Genomic DNA, 9,627 nt, shown 5'->3' on the forward strand with positions numbered 1-9,627 from the left:
AGAAAGGTCCCAGCCGGGATTTGAACCGGGGCCTTCTCGCTGTGAGGCGAGAGCGCTAACCACTGCGCCACCGTGCAGCCCCCTTTGGCCATCCGAGTACTTAAAACTATGAGAAAATTTCATTTGAAGATCAATTTCACAAAAACCTCAACCCTCAAAAGTTGGTTTCATGTGAATTTTTTTCGAGCAAACCAATTCTAGGTAGCAACGGCGACTAATCAAAAGCTTAGGAAAAGTCTGGAGTCGTGAAAAATATTAAAAGTTCATTGGCTGAAACAGGAAAAACCACAGAAACGGTCTCGCAACGCATTGACTTTGGACTTTCTGCTCTTATTTTTGGCCGCCATGCAAAAAGTAAGGTATCAAGAGAAACCTCACTGCATTATTGACAGATTGTTAGCCAGCAGAGTCATTCACAGGCTGAAAGAATGTGTCGGTGATTTCAGATTCCAGATCCAACAATCTCGCTGGTGTCAGAAGGTCATATGGAATAGCCGTCACACAGACATGTTGTGGTTCTTCATGCTTGAACGTGGCTGCTTTTTAGTGTGAGTGTTAAAACAAATGAAATGTTCCAAAATGTATAGTTGACTCCCTGTTTCCTTGAGAATGTGTTGAATGTTGCGTGAATGAGGATGACAGATCCTGATGGACGAGTGAGAGGAAGCAGTGACTGCAGATGTGTACGTATGTGTGTTTGTATATGAGGAATCATTTGTGTAATTCGGTTGTGCCCAAAGGAAGAAAATGTAACAAAGTGTTGTGCCATTGTTTGAATAATTAAAAAATTCCGGTACTGAACAAAATAAAAAAACAGTAGCAGAAAGCTAATAGGAGTGGTCTTTTTTGTGTTTCATAACATGTGTATTTTCTCCAGATGTTTCAGAAACTCTACACTCAAATGTCATATTCCCAGAACTATCTGTCAGAATAAGGTATTATTTTGTAATGCACCCAAAAAGCACAAGACATAAACATCGTTCATATGAAGTAAAATTAAATATAGGGCTGGGTATCGATTTTTTTTGATCCTTCAATTAAATTTTGATTTTACAAATGTATACACATTTGTTTAGAAATACATTAATAATCTATTATATGAATTGATTATATTTATATTAATCTGATACAGGTTAGATACTGTAAAATGTATTCATGAAATAATGAGATTGTTAATATCCTACAGAGTTAAATGAATTCTCCAAAGGAGAAAATGTTCAGATCATTAACATTGTAAACGTTGTTTCTGCGAGATTGTGCTTCAGTTTGGCCACTAGGTGGCGATCGCGCTATAGAAATAAGCCTCATTCCAGAAGAAGAAGAAAGTATGAACAAAAAACTGTTTTAGACCACAAACTGCTACTTTAAAAATATTTTCTTAGAAGAGATTGGAAAACATTCATGCCTGTAAGTTTATAAAGATGTTTATTTAGTCAGCAATGTATGTTTAGGTCGCTCGAGCGTTAGCATTAGCCGTCCTATGGGAAACTCCATTAGCATTAAGCTATCGAACTTTAGCTTTATGTGCTAAATCAATTTATGTTTTTGTGAATTGATCTGTTAAGCTTAAATCAATTCAAATCGATTGATGATTTGTTTTCAACCCAGCTGTAATTAAATTAGACACACAAGCTCTAAGAGTTTAAGATTTATTTCACTCTAACTACAAAGTTGGAGTCAGAGTTCATGTTACACCCGTGTCTTGTGGGGCAATAGACAGGAACTACTTGAACTAGAAAACAGTGTAAGAGTACCGGAGAAGGTGAAGAACTGGTGGTGAATACTGGAGATCCTAAATAGTGGCCCGGAGGGATGGGATGATTGGAGTCAGCTGGGTCCAATCAGGACGGGGACACAAGAACCCGGGAGCTCCATGACACTCACAATAAAACTGTCAACCTAGCTACACAAAAAAGTCCAAAAAACAAATAACCCCAAAACTATGTACTACAAGATAAAGAAAACTGGTTGCCAATAATATCACAAGATCCCAATAATCCCGGACAAGCCCCCAACAGGGATTCTCTTGAATTTCTGATGAAATATTTACTTTCTGATGAGGTATGGATTTCAATTTTTTATCGTTTTAATGATTTGCAGTTAAAGTTATGTGAAAAGTTTATACTTGCAAGACTAAATAAGTGTATATTTTTTAATATTGTGCACTTCATTTATGTTTTCTATTAATTTAAGTGTCTGTACTTTATTTCATAGTTCTGATGGGCCATTCATTTAGAAAAAAACATTTTATGAAGGTTCAATCAAATAAATTTGCTGATTTGTGGAAACTTGTGAAAATAATATTGAATAATTTTCCTGCAGGAAGGCTGAACCAGATCAGCAGCTGTTCATGAACTTTAACACAGAAAATATTCCTTTGTGTTAAAAATTACCCAATAAATGAGAATTCTTGCAAAGACAAAATATGATAAATCTTTTTTTGCCCTGAAAGAAAATCAGATGTAAAAATTGCATTCTATGGGGAAATAAATCATGTAACGTTTCCTTTATGGAATTGTTTTAAATCAGAAATAACTTCAATAAATCTACAACTTTGTCTTTCTTTATTATCTGTAAAAAAACAAAAAAAAATCTACTGATATTTTTAGACTTTTTTTAAACTAAATTTCTTGTAATAGCATTTTATTTTGAAAATAGATTTAGAGAAAGTTTAAAAATGAAATATTCTGCCCCGTTTAGACCTGTCCGTGAAAATATTGTCCTGGCCTGAAAAAGATTGGGTCTTAAGTGTTTTAGAGAAAAAGTTTGTATTGGTTCCCGCATTTTGTTGCTTTTAAAAGCAGAATACTAGAAGCACACATCTTTTTCTTTAGTTTTTAATGTTGTCAATCAACAACCAAATTGTCATCTCACATTGTAGATTTTAAGCTTAAAGTTGATACAAAAGCCTTCATTACACTCCTGGAGTGAGTAACCAGGCTCTAAACATCCTCCTCCAGTCATTCTTTAGTACCAGGGAAGTTCACAGCCTGTTTAGAATAATAATCAACCAGCTGAGATGCCCTTTTGGCGGGGGGGGTCATTCATCACGTTTGACAGGAGATCAGATACTAAGTGATATTTCCTCAGCATCCAATCACAGGCAGCATCTGCACGCCAGTGTGTCTTCCACATGATGAGATTACGCTCCCATCATCGGCTTGTCTGCTTCCCTTTTGGCTGTCGCTCTGCTGGAAGAAAGTTCACTTGATGCACAGCGATAAAAGACAAACTGTTTACCGGGAAAATGTGACGGTGGCTTCTAATTACAGATGAATGTGGTGCACATTCAATAACTGTTGAAAAATGTGGGGAAAAAAAAAACAAATTTGCTGTCAAACCCTAAAGACTACATGATTTAAGATAGTTTGGTTTCATCAAAGAATTATAATGATACAGCAAAGACAAAAGTACTGACTTGGGATCAGGTTTATTTAGACCACATGTGTCAAAGTCGAGGCCCGGGGGCCGGATCCGGCCCTCCAGGTAATTCTATTTTATTGTTATTAATAGCTCTATGTTATCTTGGGCTTATTTTTACCTTGTAGGTTTTTGACAAAATATATGTTTATGAAAAGTACAATATTGAAAGTTATTTAAGGTTTAAATTGATTTGAACTGGAATATTACTCCTGCCTTTTTATTATTCATAATTAAGTTAAAAAGTGAAGGTTTTAAGGTTTTAACAATTGGGATTCTGCTTGTTTTTTTTAGACTATTTTGGCATTTACTACGATTATTTAGGCTATTTTGGAGTTTAGCTAATATTTCAGCTACATGTTAGCTGTTTTGGCTAATTTAGGCTTTTGAAAAACATGTTTTAAAAGGCTATTTTGAAGCAAGCTACATGCTAGCTGTTTTGGCTAACCTAATTTTTTTTTTGTGGCTAATTTGGCATTCAGCTAACATTTTAGCTGGCTATCAGCCTCGGGTTGTTCAGCTATTAGCTTCAGTGATTTCAGCTATCAGCTTCAGCATCTTCAGCAGCCAAATTCAGCTTACAGCATTCAGCACTAGCATTATTGCAGGTAATGTTACATATCTAGTTCATAATTATGTTAAAAAGTTATGGTTTTAAGTTTTAAAATGTAGTTTTAGAGTGTTTAATAAATGTTTCCCCTGTTCGACTCGTGACTTGAGCTGTGTTTTGGATCTTGTCCCCTTGTGTGATTGAGTTTGACGCCCCTGTGGTAGAATGGTGCATTTACCTCTAGTCTCTCAGAAATTAAAAATGTGCCAATCAACTGAACACGTCACCTCAGTCTCTCCAGAGCAGGTCAGATAACATTAATGGTAAAATGATCTGAGCTCTTCTTTTAATCTGTCGATACTCAAAGTGAACCTCCTCGATGAAATCAAACACGAAACTGCACTTACGTTCTTTGAGATTAGGGACTGGCAACAGTACCTACTGGAGCCTCCTAATGGTTCAGGATATGAAACACAGACCCATCTGCTCTAACGTCAAGCCAAAGCATCAACGATCCAGGTCTGTTTCTGCTTCATCTTTTGTCATAAATCCCAAATCATTTTTTGTGACATTGTAGAAAAGTGAAAAGCTTGTAGACGACAGGTGACCTTTGAATTGTTCCTTATGCAGATGCATAAGAAGTGCAAAAAAACAGTAAAAGAAAACGTCGCTCAACCTCCTGTCATTAGATCGGGCTGACTATCTAAACGCAGCCCCTTAAATGATTGATTCTGGACCTCCAAACGAGAGTAATGGTGGTTTCTCCCCATGAACGGTGCACTGCAAATGAATCGACCTTTGTTATTTTTGCAGAAATGTATTCTGCATTCATGTAGTGTGTCAAGATTTGTCATTTTTCTGACGCTCGTGTGTTTTTTGAGTTGGACAAACACTTTTCCGATCATTCCAACAGCACATGCTTTTCTCTAAGTTTACATTTATCCCCGGGGGACACATCAACCTATTGGTGCAATTAGCTCTAAAATAAACAGAAAAGTTACAGTTTTGAAATAAAAACTTCTAGATGTTGGTTTTTTTTTTTGTAAATACTACTGGAGTTCAAAATGTAAAATAAGTAGAACAGATTATAAATAAATTAATAAAAACAGATATAAATAACCAGACAAGCAAATGAATAAATAGACATAAAAGTAAATAAAAAATATCAATTAAGTAAAAAAGAGCATATGAGAAAAAATGTTTCTCACCTGCAAATCTGTGTCCAGATGTAATTATAAAACTCTCCACTAGATGGCAGCCTTAGATTGCAATAATACATTTTGCTTTGGAAAAACTGAGATTCAACTCATGAACTTTCCTCTTCATGATCACTGAAAATGGAGTGTAAAGGTTTGATGATCACATTTCCTCTAAAACAACATGTAGTCCTATCATATTTGAAACTCCTTAAATATTTTATACTTTAGTCACCAGAATCTGAATTACACAAACTATTTAAGTGTCAGTGCTTATAACAAATATTAAGATAGTTAATAAATATTCTATAATATAAGTTTCAACCCCAAGATTTCTTCAGAAATATAGAAAATGTGCCCAAATTTGACATTTTGCAGTAATTTCGAGATGTCTTTAGTGTGTTTTTTAAACGTTTTTGTCCCATTGCACAAATGTCCAAACCTAAAGCCGATGCCAGGTTTGTTTAAGACAGCATACAGTAATATTACATTTAAAAAATACAAATATTTAAGATTAAAGCCTTTTAGACTAATTTCCATTTTCAGTTTCTATAGAACAGGTTGATGGTCTCTAAGTAAAATGATAATTTATATGATATGTGTCAAAGTAAAAAAAAGTCCAAACAATGAATGATTCTTGATGATTCTGTTTCCATTATAGTATTCATGACTAAAGAGGATTTCCAGCCAGTTTATAAAAGTACTATGAACTTCTATAAACTGCTATGGAAATGTACACAAGGAGGAATTAAAAAAACATCTTCAGTCTTATTTAACATGTTGTGCTATGTAACGCTAAAAAAAAATCTTTGTTCTAAAAGGTTAAATGAATTTGAACTAAAAGTGCTTTTACAATTTGACATCAAGGATAAACAGGTTTCTTGTTCATTTACTAAAAAATATATCTCCCTATAAGAATATAATCTGATTTATTGATCTCTTTTATTTCAAACATAGATTGTAGACAATACAGGAAAAAACAACAATTTTTTCAAACTCATTACAGAAATAATGAAATGTATTGACTAGAAAAAAAATTGATTCATTAAATATGGTAATTATTAACTAAAGTCAAGTGGAGTTTGATTCATTACTTGGAAAGGAGTGAAAAGAAGCAAACTTTTATAATCCTAAACTTACTAAACTTAAAGTTACAGTTTTGCTAAATTTTTGTAATCTGGTTCTGATCAGATCAAATGAAAGTTTTTTTGTTTTTTTTTAAGTAGAGTATTTGTTGATTATTGGTTAATCTGATAAAACCTTCTCTTGTGATTCCAGTAAACAGTAACAAAATAAAACATCATTTAATAGATATGTGATACTCACTGATCATCAAGTTTGAGTGTTTATTTATTATTCTCTGAAAGAATTCTGACATTTCTCATTCTTTTTATTAGAAAACTAAAAAAAAAGACAAAATTCCAGGAAACTTGAATAAATAACGAAAACATTATAAACATTAGAAACAATAAGGATTCTGGGAAAAAGATTATATATACTCTAAGGCATTTGAAGTATTCTTTTTTATGTTTTCTTTTTTTGCTACCTTGCTTTGTTTTTGTTGTTGTTTACTAAGACAATATAAACTATAAAGATATTGGGAAAAGATTTTATCAAGTATTTTTTTTAGTTGTCTGTTTTTTGTTTATATCGGTCAACTTCTGCCAACAATTGAATGTATTTATTGTGTATTTCAAAGAGATATATTTGGTTAAAATAGTTTAATTGATTTTGTTAAATGGGGACAGAGATAATAAGTTTTCTTCTTTCCAAAGTCAAGAATATTAGGTAATTTATTGTTGTACGATGAAAATTATATATATATACATATATGTATATATATAATTCAGTCATTAAAGAATTAAATCATAAAACAAAAATAAAATGTCATTTAAGTAAGAAAGTAAAAGCAAAAGAAAATTAAATAAATTAACGATATAACATAAATAAATAAAATGGTTCAGTCTGGATCTCCCTTCACAATCCATGGTTGGTCAGGAAGGGCATCCGGCGTAAAACTCTCCCAAACCACCTGTGCGCACGAGCTGCTCCACTGTGGAGACTCCTGACATGTTGGGTCATAAAGGTAAAACAGAAAATCCTCCAGGATCCTGCATCACATCACTGTCCTACTTTGGCCACAATCTGCTCCCTCTTGGCCCGCGTGGGCCCGGGTGGAAGTCCTCCAGTCCAGTGTGCCCACACTGTCTCCAGCAGCAGAGCTGCTTCCTGCTTGATGATGATGATGATGATGAAATGATTTTTGGCTATGGAGCCGCGCGCAGCTGCTCGCAGTCCTCTCCCCCTCCACGCTCCTCTCCATCGTGACAGACAGACAGAAGAAGAAGAGCGCAGCAGTCATTCCAGGACGCTCCCGCGCGCTCTCAGTGACCAGCGCGTCACCTGCGTCTGCGCCTCTCGACCTTCAGAGCAGGTGGGTTCATTAATCAATCCTGTTATTGCCTTTTTCCTGTCATCTGCAGCCGTTATTTTCTTGTTCTATCTCCTCGACGCCACTCCGCGTCCCTCCACCGACTTTAACGCGAATGCGTCCGTCTAACCCGGCGCTCCAACTCGCCTTGAGGTCCCGTTTTCCCTGCAGCGTCGCGTCCGCTCAGCAGAGAGTCGCGCGTGTCACCCGCGGGCGGCGCAGCGTGTCAGCCCCGGGAGCGCACGGCGGAAGTTGACCAACGAGCCGTTAAACGATGGCGTGAAGACAGCAGCGGAAGACTCCCCAGTAGTAACACGTTTCTGTCTAAATTAACCCATTAAACTGGATTAAAATAACTTTATTGAGGCTATCTGCAGGATCAGCATTTGATCCACATGTGGGGGAAAAGTAGAACAAGAGAAATTGTTTTTAATGAAGAACAAACTGAAGAAAAAAGCATCTTAAAACTGTGAATCCAGGTTGGATGTCAGCAGATGTTTAAACGGATCCTGATTAGGGCTGGGGATCACCGGGTACACACCAAGTCAAGGCCCGGGGGCCGGATCTGGCCCTCCGGGTAATTCTATCCGGACCTCCAGATCATTTTATTTTAATGTTATTAATGTCCCGATGTTATCTTGGGCTCATTTCTAACTTGTATAATTTTGACTAAATATATTTTTATTAGTAGTAAAACATTGAAAGTTATTTACAGTTTAAGTTGATTTATTCTGGAAATAATATTCCTGCCTTTTTATTATTTATAATTATTCTAAAAAGTTACAGTTTTAAAATAAAAAATTGGGATTCTGTTATCTTTTACAAATATTTTGAAATTTACTATGATTTTTCTAAGCTATTTTTGAGTTTAGCTAATATTTCAGTGACATGCTAGCTGTTTTGGCTAATTTTGGCGTTTTTTTTTTTTTTAAGTTTTTAGGCTGTTTTGGAGTTAGGCTAGTTTTGTCTAATTTAGGGTGTTTTCATTTTTTTAGGCTGTTTTGAAGTTTTGCTATTTTTATCAGCTACATGCTAGCTGTTTTGGCTAATCTAAGTTTTTATTTTTTAATTTTAAAACCGCTAATATTTTTGCACGTTATCAGCTTCAGCGTTTTTAGCTATCAATTTTTTAGCCTGTTTTGGAGTTTAGCTAAAATTTACAGCTAATTGAAGCTTTTTTTTCCCCAGTTTTTTTAGGCTATTTAGGAGTTCAGCTAATATTTACCTGCTGGCTGTTTGGGCTAATTTAGGCTTTTTTCTGTTTTCTAGGCTGTTTTGAAATTTAGCTAATATTTACAGCTAATTGAGGCTTTTTTCCCATTTTTTTAGGCTGTTTAGGAGTTCAATTCATATTTACATGCTAGCTGTTTCGGCTAATTGAGGCTTTTTTTAGTTTTTTTAGGCTGTTTTGGAGTTTAGTTAATATTTACATGCTAGCTGTTTTGGCGAAATTATGCTTTTTTTATTTTTTATTTTTTTTAGTTAGCATATATCTTAAACACTTAAAGTGTAAAGCTAATGATGGTGAAGATGTGTGTTTTAATTCCAGTTTATGCATGACCCGATTAATCGACTAATTGAAAAAAAAATATTTGGTGATTAGTTGTTTAGTGTTGCAGCTCTACCAGGTATTTATCTCTGAATGGTTGAAGTTTTGACTTAAAGATGTCCTGGATCCATTTTAGGTTGGTGAATCGGATCGATCAAATTAAACCAATATTGACTATGAGTCGTATCAACAGCCATAAATATTGAATCAAATCGTTGTTGAAATGAATTGTTACATCCCCATGGGCTATATTTACTGCACTAAGGACTTCACCCAAAACATTCCAATAGTTATATTGTCAGAATTTGTGTGCAGAGATTTTTTCTTCAGCAGTAAAAAATTATAAATAAATAGTAAAAAGTTGCCATGCTCTTCCTGGTATGAATATTTAAATGAAGGATTCTGAAGGAGAAAAGAATTACGCTGATCGTGTTAGCAGTTGGAAAGTTACAGCATGTTAAAGATTTTGTGTTTAAGCGTT

At 34.8% G+C, this 9,627-nt stretch overlaps 1 protein-coding gene and 1 long non-coding RNA gene across 2 annotated transcripts in view; both read left to right on the forward strand.

The window, feature by feature from the left end:
- The first annotated feature begins 1,609 nt into the window (after positions 1 to 1,609).
- LOC118598054 lies at positions 1,610 to 2,424 on the forward strand. Its single transcript, XR_004947135.1, has 2 exons — positions 1,610 to 2,061; positions 2,323 to 2,424. It is a non-coding gene; the product is annotated as an uncharacterized LOC118598054 (long non-coding RNA).
- Positions 2,425 to 7,152: 4,728 nt separating this feature from the next.
- The window catches only part of mpped1 (metallophosphoesterase domain containing 1), a 76,942-nt gene continuing 74,467 nt past the window's right edge, over positions 7,153 to 9,627 (forward strand). Inside the window, exon 1 of the mRNA XM_024287155.2 lies at positions 7,153 to 7,600. The gene's annotated coding sequence lies outside the window, so the exon portion shown is untranslated. The remainder of the gene's footprint in view (positions 7,601 to 9,627) is intronic.

This window comes from Oryzias melastigma, linkage group LG23 (genome assembly GCF_002922805.2).
Source record: "Oryzias melastigma strain HK-1 linkage group LG23, ASM292280v2, whole genome shotgun sequence".
NCBI classification, from domain to species: domain Eukaryota; kingdom Metazoa; phylum Chordata; class Actinopteri; order Beloniformes; family Adrianichthyidae; genus Oryzias; species Oryzias melastigma.